The sequence below is a fragment of the Homarus americanus genome, unplaced genomic scaffold (genome assembly GCF_018991925.1).
Source record: "Homarus americanus isolate GMGI-L3 unplaced genomic scaffold, GMGI_Hamer_2.0 scaffold18703, whole genome shotgun sequence".
NCBI lineage: Eukaryota > Metazoa > Arthropoda > Malacostraca > Decapoda > Nephropidae > Homarus > Homarus americanus.
The window spans coordinates 11,309,933-11,323,459 of NW_024749779.1; positions in this window are offsets into that span (position 1 = coordinate 11,309,933).

Genomic DNA, 13,527 nt, shown 5'->3' on the forward strand with positions numbered 1-13,527 from the left:
AAGAATCCTGTTTGCCTTGTTGCAAACGCTAATACAGAGAAACGGAGGGCACCGCGGGCAAGACGTGTGTTAAGAGTCCCCGGCCTTGTCGGCGGTTCACAGGATGCCAAATCCACCGAACATTGCCCGTTAAAGTACTTGTAAAAGAGAGAGAACAAAGATTGCTGACTAAAGGAGAAGAGTTAATAAGAAGAAATGCCTTTGATTCCACCCTATCTAACAGTTGAGCAGAGGAACAGCCACCCCAGTTATGAGAGTGAATCCCTTATAACCATGAAGCAACTGCTCAGGAGTGAAGTAGCTACGGCATCTGTACAGCATTCCCAACTTTCGAGAGGCAGCTTTCGCTATGTTAAGGATGTGTGATTTCCATGACATATTGGAGGAATTGGTGAGGCGTAGCATATCTATCTCAAAATTAGGCATAATGATAGCATCCTGAAATGTAATTGGTGGGAGATCATCTAATTTAGAAAGTGTATTTGAAAAAAAAATGAGTTTCATTAAAATTGAATTTAACCAAGATTCCACCTTCCAATTCAGAGATGTTGCACAGATCCGCATTGATAGAAGTAATCATATCAGCTCTAGAAACAGATCTAGTTTGAGAGTTAGGAGGAAGGGTAAAATGTGAAGAAGAGTGAAGAGTACAATCATCAGCCTAAGAATCGATAGAATTTGTTGTAGTGTGAAGTAAATATTTGATAAAAAGAAGGAAGAGAATAGGTGAAAGAACAGAACCCTGTGGGACACCACGATTGGTAGACAAAGAGCGAGAGATCGATCCCTCTACAACAACTGGCAAGGATCGGTTCTCAAGGCAGCAAGAGATTAGAAAACAAAGTGGGGGAGAGAAACCATAAGAGGGAAGTTTAGAATGCAAAGACTTGTGCCATATCCTGTCAAATGCGTTGGAGATGTCGAGGGCCACTACGAAAGTTTCCCCATATTCCGTAAGGGAGGATGACCAAAGAAGGGTGCAATAAGAGAGCAGATCACCAGTAGATCTCACCTGGCGAAAGCCATACTGGTGATCCGACAAAAGAGAATGGCGTTCAAGGTGATGGAGAAAATGGAAGTTCAAGATAGTTTCGAAATTCTTAGAGGGGGATGGAGTTAGGGCAATGGGGCAGTAGTTAGAAGGATTAGAATGGTCACCCTTCTTCGGGATGGGCTGAACCAAGTCATGCTTCCAAGAAGAAGGAAAAGTTTGAGTTTTGAGGCAGAGGCAAAGAGGTGAGCAAGCACAGGGGCCAGAGTTTCAGTGCAATCCCTCAGAACAACAGGTGGTATTTCATCAGGTCCGTGCGCCTTACTCACATCCAACTTGGATAACACACCAGCAACCCTGCGAGTGGAGATTATAGGAAAGTGCATAGGTTCATTAGGAGGGGCAGGGGTATGAGGGATAGTTTAGGAATCGTCTAAGGTGGAATTAGAGGAGAAGAAGGTGCCAAAGAGATTGGCTTTGTCAGGGGGAGAGTTGGCTATAGAGTTATCAGGTCGGAAGAGAGGAGAAAAAGAAGGGGTGCAGAAGTTATTACAGATGTTTTTGGTTAAGGACCAAAAGGATTTACTCGAGGTTTTTTTATTTTAATTCCTTAATCAAACTAGCTTCAACCAGAAGTCTTTCTGTGACACAAGAATTGAATACTTCTAAGCTTTTTTCCCAAGGTTAAAACTGCTTTGAAAACCTGACCTGACCTGACCTGACTAGTCACGTCGCCCCCTTTCTCTTAAGCTCCTCTACGTGTGTGTTGGTGATGGTGTGGGAATTAGTGGATGACATCATTATGACCTGACCTCATGTTTAATAAGGTCACCCTGTATATTTAAGCCTCTCTCTGTCCATGTAATCTAGTTGCCTCTGAAGATGTCTTGAATAAAGACGAAAGCTAATGTGCTCCGTTGTTTCCCTTTCCCCGTGTGATTTTATCAAGATTTATCTTATCCACGTTTTCATTGTGGATCTACATGAAATATGGAACTTACACGTCTCTCCTACGTTGTGTCCTTAATCTGTCAACAGCATCCTCATCTTCGCCCCATCTACCGTAACTATAAGAAGAGCTTGCTGAAAGCACATAGTCTCAAAAACAAGTTGAAGTTTTTGAAAGATTGCAGAGATGATAAAATTGTTCCCAAGTTCTGTCTTCCAAGAAGACTATGAAGTCTGGACACTCAAGCATTCTCTGAGTTGGATAAAGTGCTGCTGGACTCCCTTATCAAGAGTTCAAGTGATAGTGTAAAATTTGCTTTTATACACACTACACAGTGCTCAGTGTAAAATATTTATGCAAAACAGTGTTTGTGTTGATAAGTGGCATACTATTCGTGATTTTGTATATCAACTTCTTAGTGAAAGTGACAAAGCCCAAAAAAGAAAGTTAAATGCCAAATTAAATTTGTTCATAAACTTATCTTATGGTCTACAGACAAATGAGAAACTTGTTCTTGGTTTTGGTTGAAAATTTTCTATCACTCAACGGTGCGTTAATCCACTTAATATGGCTAAAGGTATAATCAACCTAGAAAAGAATAAATCGTTAGATGTTACAAATGACGATATTTCCATAGCTAAAGGTTGTATACATAGTGTTTTACATAATAAATTTGTTTCAAACATTCCAAAAAGATTTGAAACAGCCTTGATAAACTTGAAAAGAAATGAGAATATCCATATTACTAAGGCTGATAAGTCTAATGCTATTGTAATTTTGGATAAAAGTGACTACAATGATAAGATGAATTCATTATTTAGTGATGAAAGCACGTATTGTGAGCTTACGAACGATCCCCTGGAAAATATTAATAAGTTATCTAATTCCAAAATGAAGATGTTATTGAAAAAGAACCCCAACCTCATCAAACAGCTCTCTCAAATCAATCCCACTTTACCTTATATGTATGGATTGGTCAAAACACACAAGCTTAACAATCCATTACGTCCTATCGTGAGTTCTGTGGGCTCTGTTACTTACAAATTACCCAAGTGGCTGGTAAAGATGCTATCAACATAAGAACATAAGAAAATAAGGAGTCTGCAACAGGCCGATTGGCCTGTGCAATAGGGTGTGTCAATTTTGTCAACATGTTAAAAATCAAATTTGGTAGTCAAAATATTGTGCCTCTTTATGTCTAAACTTGAGATTAGCAAACAAAAATGAATTGAAATAACCCTCACCTACATCAATTATACCTTAAAGTTTCAAATATCAGTATTTCAACAAATTAATGAGACTTGATTAAAATTATTCACTTGATATTAACTAATCTCATGTAAGCATATGGATTATGGAGTATTTTATGGTTATATAGCTTGTGTACAATATGCATGTCAGAACATGAACATGAACAGGCTCTCCGTGTGGGACAGTTTAATTCTTGTTTTGACTTGTACCAAGCGTGAGGATAAGGCGCCCGGCTCACTCTCCTTCTAGATATCATAGACGGTGGTTTGCTCTCATTGCACTTGCACCTACTCTACCAGACGAATTCTACATTTTAATTATTGTAAGTAGGGCATATTGATTGTCGCAGTTACTTATATCATTGTATAAAACATTATGTTCTAAGAAATTATTATGTTATTTCTGTTACAGCATTTTTGATAAACAAATTGATATTTTTTGAAACAACAATTGAATTATGAAACATTGAAATATTTTTCTATTTGTCAGATAGTGTGAAGATGTCAAAATTGAAGACAAGAAGTCAGTTGTCAACCCACTTGAGCCTGCTAGTTGGTAAAGGGAAGGAGCTTCCTGTATCAGAACTTCCAACAGTGAGAGACATGCTAAGATTAGGGTTACTCCTTCGAGAAAAAAATGCAAAGGACAGAAGGAACTATACAGATAAAGAACTCATAAATGACATGATAGTCCCTCTTCTGCATCAATGGACAAAAGCTAATGCACTATTCAAACCACCTGTGATTAATCAGTGTCGAACTATTGAGCTAAAACTAACGAAATTATGGCACAAAGCAGTTGAAACATCACTTGGTAAAGGAAACTTGGCCAGGAAAAATGAATTTCTGCACACACTTGATACTCTGTTTGACATTTTGACCTGCAAGTGCTCCATACAATTATGTTCTGAATCCAACTGTTCTCACTCAGGTAAGAGAGAAAATAATTCCCACATTGATTGTGGTTGTCCTCGTGAAAAGAAGATCCCTGTTTTAGAGCTTGAATTTATAAAGGCACAGAGGACAAAGGCAGAAGGCCAAGGAAGTATGCAAATGGGTTCAATAGATTATTCAGAAACAAAGAAGCAGATTGCTAATGCCAAGAAGAGAGAACAAATCCGAGAGAGGGAACAAAAGAAGAAAATGAAGAGTGAAGAAGCCATCCAAAGAGAGGAAGAGCTGTGTCAAGATGTTTATCACTTCTTTGATAGTTCTTCTGATGAACAGGAAGCAACATCAGATGATAGTTCCAAAGAGCCATCTGAACCTTTACCAAAGAAAATGAAATACAACACAAGAAATATTTCAAACATTGCTTTAGCTAGTATTCGCCACCATGCTGGACTTCGTGAGGCTGCAGAAATTGCAACTGCCGCTTGGATAGATGCAGGCCTCATCAGCCGAGAGGATGTATCTTTGGTGATAGATCATAATAAAATTAGAAGAGCACAAGAAAAAATAATGAAGGAAATATCTGATCAGCATGAAAAAGATTTAAGCGAGGGAGGGCTCTCCTGTCTTTTGTTTGATGGAAGAATAGATGACACAAAAGTTTTGCTAGAAGTAGAGGGAGTGAACAGAAAGTTTCCAGGTCTCATCAAAGAAGAACACTACTCTGTCTGTTCTGAGCCTGGTGGTCGGTTTTTGTTTCACTTTGCTCCCGAAACTGAAGTAGAAGGGAAGAAACATGCAGAGGTCATTGCTGATCATATTTTATGTTGGGTTCAGGAGAGAGGACTTGGCAGTTCACTGCAGGCTGTTGGTGGAGATTCAACTGCAGTGAACACCGGATGGCAGGGGGGTGTAATGACGCATTTAGAGAAAAAACTAGGAAGAAGACTTGTTTGGATTGTATGTGATTTACATACAGGCGAGCTACCTCTTCGTCATCTCATCCAGGAACTTGATGGTCCTACAAAGAGCAACAACAAGTGGTCAGGTCCCCTTGGCATCATGCTGGATGAAGCAACACAACTAGAAATAAATACAACCTTTCCAAAGGTCGAAGTTGGCCCTCCCCTTCCGGCGTTGTCTGAAGGAGTCATCAAAGATCTCAGCACAGATCAATCCTATGCTTATCGTATTGCCCAAGCAATAAGATCAGGAGAAGTGCCTCAGTCATTGGCTCTCTTGGAGATTGGACCTGTCAGTCACAGCCGTTGGTTAACTACAGCTCTTCGTTTCTGCAGGATTTGGATTTCCAAACACGAATTGAAGGGCAAAGTGCTGAAGAATTTGAGGTTAATTGTTGAATTTATTATTGGAGTTTATCTTCCCCAGTGGTTTAGTGTGAAACTTAATCCTATGTGGGTGGATGGGCCCAATCACCTTTTGTTTCAATTGCAGCTAGTAAGAACACAGAGGAAGGTAGTGAGGGACATCGTGTTACCTGTGGCAAGAAGGTCCGCTTGGTATGCTCGATCAGAAGCAGTTTTGCAAGCAATGCTTTGCAGTCAATGTACCAATCTCCGAACCGAGGCTGTAGAAGTCATTCTAAAGATTAGAGGAACGCTAATAGATGACGACCAGTTGGGAGACTGTTCGTTTCATTCAAGAAAAGTTCCCCCAATAAACGTCAATGCCACCAAATTGTCAGAATTGGTTGACTTGAGTTTGGAAGTCTTAGAGCCACCATTGACAACAAGTCTAACTAGCCAAGAATTGAGAAACCTTAAAGAGACTCCAATGCAGGTGCCGAAGTGGCCTTCCCACACTCAAAGTGTGGAGAGATGTGTGAAAATGGTCACAGAAGCAGCGGGCCATGTTTACAGCCACGAGAGGCGAGAAGGTTACATCAAAGCACAAATAGCAAGCAGACTACTGATGACAAGAAACCAAAGCAAAGAGAGTATGAAGGCATTGGTTACTTTCAAATAGACTACGGATAATAAAATATAATAATTTGAAACTTGAAACAGTAACATGTGTGCAAACGCTGGTTATGTTATAAATTCACAAATATGTACATTTAAAAATCCATTTGATGTAGGTAGGACTTATTATAAAAAAAAATTTATGCCAGAATATTGTTTTGCATGCTTAAAGACTACAATAAATTGCTACCAAATTACTCGATTTTCAATTTAGCCAGTTCACCCCCTAAATTGACACACCCTACTGTGCATGGCAGCTCCTGTCGAGAGTTACTACCACTCTCTATCATCCATGAATCTATCTAGCCTCCTTTTGAAACTTTCCAGCGTTCCAGAACTTACTACAAAGTTGCTAAGCTTGTTCCTCTCGTCCACCACCCTATTTATGAACCAGTTCCTTCCTATCTCCCTCCTAAACCGAAACAAATCCAACTTAAATCCGTTGCTCCGAGTCCTATCTTGCCCGGATATTATAAGAACTTTATCTATATCCCCTATATTGATTCCTTTCACCCACTTAAATACTTCTACCATATCTCCCCACACTCTTCGTCTTTCTAGGGAATGCAAGTTTAGTTTCTTTAACCTATCCTGATATGGAAGGTTTCTAAGTCCCGGATCACTGGGGATCACTGTAACCTAGTTCTTACCCTACTGTGATATCTCTGATAATATTTTCTTTATTTGTTAATACTAGGTCTAATATATTGTCACCTCTAGTAGGTTCTGTAATTAGTTGTTTAAAAAATTTTTCCTGTACGGTGTCTAGGAAGTCTTCAGATTCATAGTCACCTACAATTTTGTCCCAGTCAATATTTCTGAAGTTGAAATCCCCCATAATGCACAGGTTGTTATATTTTGCTGCTCTACTCATTTCCTGCCATATGGGCTGAGCTGCTTCTTTGCCCAGACTTGGGGGCCTGTAAATCACTCCCATAATTAGCAATATCCACCCAGCCAGTCACAAGTGGAGTTCTCAAAAACACCCTACACAAAGGAATAGTGATCACTCCGCCGACACCCTTAAGCACCAAATGCTCTCCAGTATAGGAATCTTCCTCACAGGGAACAGATCCTTTTAACAGAATACTGTGAGAAGCACCAGTGTCACGCAAAATCTTCGCAGGGTACTGATCACCTGATTCTTCAACTGCAACTGAACCATCAAACATGAAAGGTTCAAAAGCATCCTCCTTTGGGCGATTTCTCGCTAAAGTTTTGTCAAACTTCTCCAGAGGTTAGAATGAGACCACTGGATCTTCCTTCCTTGCTTCCAATTTAGGGCAATTCGCAATCACATGACCTGGTTTCTTACAGTAAAAACAGACAAATGATTTAGTCTTGGCATAGGTCTTGGAAAGCTCACCTGAGTTTCCACGAAAATTTACGTTACTAGAAGAAGCAGTACTACTATCCTGCCTACCACTCTTTTCCTTGGTAACAAAACCCTTTCCACCTGAATGATTTTCAGATTTAACAGGATGCATTTTGTGAGTAAGGGCATAGCTATCAGCTAATGCAGCAGCTTTATGAACATTACTAATATCTCTCTCCCCTAAGTACAATTGTATATCTCTTGGAGTGGCTTTTTTGAGCTGTTCTAAAATCATCAACTCAACAAGTTCCTCAAAAGTTTCTACCTTACTAAACTTTATCCACCTTCTACACATTTTACTCACTGAATAAACAAATTCTATATACGACTGTACATCAGTCTTTTTCATAGTCCTAAATTTCACTATATGTTTCAGGAATGAGTTCATATATGCCTTAAGAATTTCTTCTTTCACTAACTTAAAACTAAGACAAACTTCACTCAACAAAGACAGAAATGCCGAACGAGCTGACCCAGTGAGCACACTTTGAATCATAATAATCCACGACTCTTCAGGCCACTGAAAAGACTGCAATTTTCTCAAACTGCATGAAAAACTCTTCTGGATCCTCCTCGTCAAAATCAGGCAAAGGTTTCAAATGTTTTGTCACATCAAACAATTTTGTCTCAGATTCTAAAGACAATGCCTGTAAGTCTTGTCTTCTACTGCTAACCTGTGCTAACTCTAATTCATGCTGCCTTTCACGCTCTCTTTCCCTTTCTTCTCTTTCCTTCAAAGTCAACTCGTACTCCATTTCTCACTTTCTGACCTCTACAGCTTCTCTGGGGTCAAAGGAACGCAAAGTCAGTGCCCCCTTCGGTAGCACCTCTTCACTTACAAGTTCAGTTAGAGCTGCATTTTGAATTTCAGACTTTCTTTGACTACGTCGATACTCAATCTCAAATGTATCGGCAAGTTTTATCCAATCATCCTTTCGTAAAACAGAGTCTTTCAACATTTTCACTGATGGATTTTCAACAAATACCTCCACATCCAAAGTGGCCATGATTAATCAATAAAGAATCCTTATATTTAAATGTTCCCAATAGATAATGAGTGAAAAGGGATCTATCCTGGCAATGTCGCCAATTTTGTTACGACCCTTGGCCTCATAGCGTGTAACAATATCACAAATTCAACTTCATACTATAGGTCCAGGAATAGATCCCACCAAATTTCACCTCATTACTATGGGGTATATTGAAATTCATAAGTAGATTCAATTACAAAATATATTAACAAACAAACAAATAATAAAACAAGTATATCAGTGTACAAAAATAAATGAATACAAATTAAATCTGAACAAATAAACTACTCAACCGAGTGACAAAATAACGAACATCAAAGTACTGATTAAATACTTATTTAGTCTAGACACTACCCTGAACAACGTGGTTATCCAACACACGTAACTCATAAACAAGTAAGTTAGTTACCGTTGAATTCTAAAATGTGACTACCCACAGTCTCACATATAAATCACTATATAATACTTGGTGTTCTTAATAATCGAGCAAGGTTAACACAGTATACCACTGGAAATATACAATAGGAGAGGAGATACTTATCTTACAACTGCCAGCCCAATACTAAGGCCACCCGGCTCTGAGAGGTAAAACTAAGCAAGTAGATGTGGGCGGAAATGACGTCATAAACAAAAGACGTCCAAGTTGCGAATCCACAAATAGTTATCAAGCGCTCACTCATTCATTAGTATTCGAGACTAATACAATAAACATTACTTTGTCTTACCTAACACATTGAAACTAATGTTACTACATTTCAAGTATAGCATATAATATCAAAATTCTAACTGCTTCAGTGTGTACACAACGAATCAATCGAAGTTCATATGCCGACCAGTAACGTATTCATTGGTTCTTATTCCGACACTCGTAACACCCCGACACACCCCACCCTTCTCCCGCCTGCTCATTCGCTCGCTGGCGAATGCTTCGAATTCACATTTCAGAGTTCTTGGTCCATACCTCAGGGAAAGAGAGGATAGGCAACGAGTGATAAAGTCAGGAGTGGGCCAACTGTACATTCACCTTAAGGCCGAAGTGTGTATATGCATCTGCGTGGGTGTTCAGGGTGTCCTTTAGGACACGTTCGGTGTGAGAGACAGTTATGAGGTGGTGTGTATACTGAAGTTCAGTGATGGATGCGGCCGACACTTTTGTTACTGCCAGGAGTCCTCTTTCATTACTTCTAGGAATCGTTGTAAGTTTATTCTTCTTGGGGTTAAGCGGAATTTTATAAAAAGAAAGACCGCTGTCCTGACAAACTCTTCTTCTAGTAAATCCTTCTGGTCCTTAACCAAAAACATCTGTAATAACTTCTGCACTCCCTCTTTTCCTCCTCTCTTCCGACCTGATAGCTCTATAGCCAACTCTCCCCCTGATAAAACCAATCTCTTTGGCACCTTATTCTACTCTAATTCCACCTTAAATGATTCCAACTCTATCCCTCCTACTCATGTTCCTCCTACTAAACCTATGCACTTTCCACTAATCTCCACTCGTAGGGTTGCTGGTGTGTTATCCAGGTTAGGTGTGGTAAGGCACATGGACCGCATGGACCGCACGGAATACCCCTTCGTGTTCTGAGGGATTGTGTTGAAATTCTAGCCCCTGTGCTTGCTCGCCTCTTTCGCCTCTGCCTCAAAACCCAAACTTCATCCCTATCTATCGAAACTTACTTAAATTCTCATTTCCTCCGTCACCTTGAACGCTTTTCTCTTTTGTCGGATCAGCAGTATGGTTTTCGCCAGGCGAGATCTGTTAGTAATCTGCTCTCCTACTGCACCAATCTTTGGTCATCCTCTCTTAAGGATTATGAGAAAACTTTCGTCGTGGCCCTCGACATCTGTAAAGCATTCGACATGGTATGGCACAAGTATTTGCTTTCTAAACTTTCCTCATATGGTTTCTCTCCCCCACTTGAAAACCGATCAATGGCAGTTGTGGTCGAGGGATGGATCTCTCGCTCTTTCTCTACCAATAGTGGTGTCCTGCAGGGTTCTGTTCTTTCAACTACTCTCTTCCTTCTTTTTATCAATGATTTACTTCACACTACGACTAATTCTATCTATTCTTACGCTAAAGATTCTACTCTTCACTCTTCTTCACATTTTCCCCCTTCCCCTTTATTCTCAAAGTAGATCTGTTTCTAGAGCTGATATCATTTCATCTGCCAATGCGGATTTGTGCAGCATCTCCGAATGAGGAGGTAGAAACTTGGTTAAATTCAATAGTAATAAAACTCCGTATTTACCAATAACACTTTCCAAATTAGATGATCCCCCACCAATCATATTTCAGGACACAATTATTCTGCCAAGTTCTTAAATAGATAACCTAGGCCTTACCATTTCCTCTAATATGTCATGGAAGCCACACATCCACAACATTGCTAAAGCTGCCTCCCGAAAGCTGGGAATGCTGTGCAGATGCCGTAGCTACTTCACTCCTGAGTAGTTGCTGCAAGTTTATAAGGGATTCATTCGTCCAAACTTGGAGTACTTCTCTCATATCTGGGGTGGCTCTTTTTTCTGCCCAACTGTTAGATAAGATGGAATCAAAGGCATTTCATCTTATTGACTCTCCTCCTGTAGGTGATAATCTTTCTTCCCTTTCCTTTCGCCGCAATGTTGCTTCACTCTTTCTCTTTTACAGGTACTTTAATGGGCAATGTTCGGTGGATTTGGGATCCTCTGTACCAGCGTCATGGCTGTGGGCTCGAATCACTCGTCTTGCCCTCGGTGCCCACCGTTTCTCTGTGGATGTCAGTCATAGTAGAATAACCCGTTAGAGTACATCCTTCTTTCCTCACACAGCCATACTGTGAATGCTCTGCCTTCTGTGTTTTCATACTCATACAATCTGTCTCACTTCAAAAAGATGGTTTTCCGGCATCTTCGTGGTGTAAATTAATATAATATTTTCTTGTCTTTTATTAATTTGTTTTTACTCTTATTTTATTCGCCCCCTACACCCCGTTGTGGGTCGATGACTTGTGCCCGGGTGGGCTATTCTCTGTAAAAAAAAAAACACATTCTTGTTTTACCCACGTTTGGATGGGAAGGACTGGGTGCCATTGTGAAGGACACTGCCGTTCATACTATCGTGGAGCTGCCTTACAATGGTGATGAATTTTGGTGGGCGATAAAAATGGCTGAGGATCCGCTAGAGGGATACAATTTTGACCAAGTCGATGGACATGGTAAGGTCGATTTAAGGCCATGTACACCCACTAAAAATTATTCGGCACCCTTGTCATATTGTATCACGCCGTATGAGTGCCGATTAATTTTTTATTGCTTGTACAGTAATGTTTGGTGTACAACATTACTTTACATGATACTTCAACATTAATGTACACCCAATAAAAAATTATTCGGCACCCTTACGGCGTGATACAATATAATACGGGTGCCGAATAATTTTTTAGTGGGTGTACAAGTCACGATGTTGTTCTGCTGTATCTGGTGCATAGCGAAGATTCTGGGAGGAAGTTTTCTGCCTTCGGAAGAAGTCTGTTTAGGCCTCCATGATGTCATCCTCTGTCGAAGAAGGCGTAGTGTGAGTAATTCAGTGCGACTCGAGGCGTCATGACGCGCTCGTTGATCCCACAGGCATTTCATTTAGCCTATGTAAATAGATAGGCGAATGGCAAAGTCAACTCCATAAATGCAGTTTCTCTCTGCAGTAGACTTACCCTTCCAGAAGAAAGTATTGACTGACCCCTGTTCTTAGTCGACCCTCGTCTGGGGGCCGGGACTCACTAATAGCTGCTATGTCGATGCTATACCTCGACAGCTCTGTTGCCACATGGGCGGTTCATTTTTCAGGTCGCTCATTTGTGCCCGTATCCAGAAGGGTCCTGACATTCCATGCAGCGACCATAAGATGTTGTAAATTTTGTTGTGCTTTAATCTGTGATTATGTTTTTGGTGCCGTTGCCTAGTCAGGTTTTTTTAGGCAGGTTTTTCTACAGATAGAAACGGATTGCATTGTTGCCTAGATCCCAGTACATAAACGATTATCTTATCTATTCCGCCCATGTGCAGAGTTGTGACTAGATCCCCGGCAGTCATCTCTGCCTGTCCCCGTCGACATTCGTCTGTCGTCATAGGACTTTTGAGGGGACAAGGGTTCTGATAATGTTGGAAAGCATGATGAGCTGGATGGTGGCTACGCGTGAGTTGATTTATGTGGTGGGACTGCAACCAAACATCTTTGCTCTCCGTTTTCCTGAACCAGTGGTGCAGGTAGCTGCATCAACTGAGGAGAGGGGGGTTGCAGGGGACTGCCGATAGCCTAGTTTGTTTGGTTTCGCCTTAGTAACCTGTCCATCTTGCATGTCTGCTTGATATGGGGCTCCACCGCAGATTTTTCGTTCGGAATTTACTCCTGTAGCTTTATATCTACTAAGGTTAACGTGCAAGGCAGTGGGGCAGTGTCCACATGCCGATGGGCCTCTGCACCGTCCTTCTGGGGCCCACTGCTGTTCTGAAATCTCCTGCTCGTCTGGACTGGGACCGCGAGGCACTCAGTTGCTGTGTGTTGCCACGAGGAGGCACTGCTGGAGTATTGATGGCGGAGAGGCTGTGTACTGGTAGGGGCAGACTTATGCTTCTCTGTTCACCACAAGGGGTAGCAAACTGCGGTATCTGAAAGCAAGAGGAAGCAAGCAGTGCCTGCACCATAACACTAACATAAACCTGTCACACCAAACGCATTACACCACCCTGTGCGCGAGCGCACGCACACAAATACACACACACACACACACACATACACTACCATATGATACCACACAACACTACACATCGCTACCGCACACACACACATACACACACTGCCATATAACAGAGTACCACACTTTACGACATAACGCCACAGCACCATCAGCACTACTGACCATAATGCCAGACAATCAACTTACACCACCACCCAATACCTGCCATCACCACGCCACATATCACCATACACCACCACACAATACCATTACACAGCACCACACAACACCACAGTACCACACCACAAGCCAGACACCACCTGACCATACACCATACACACCA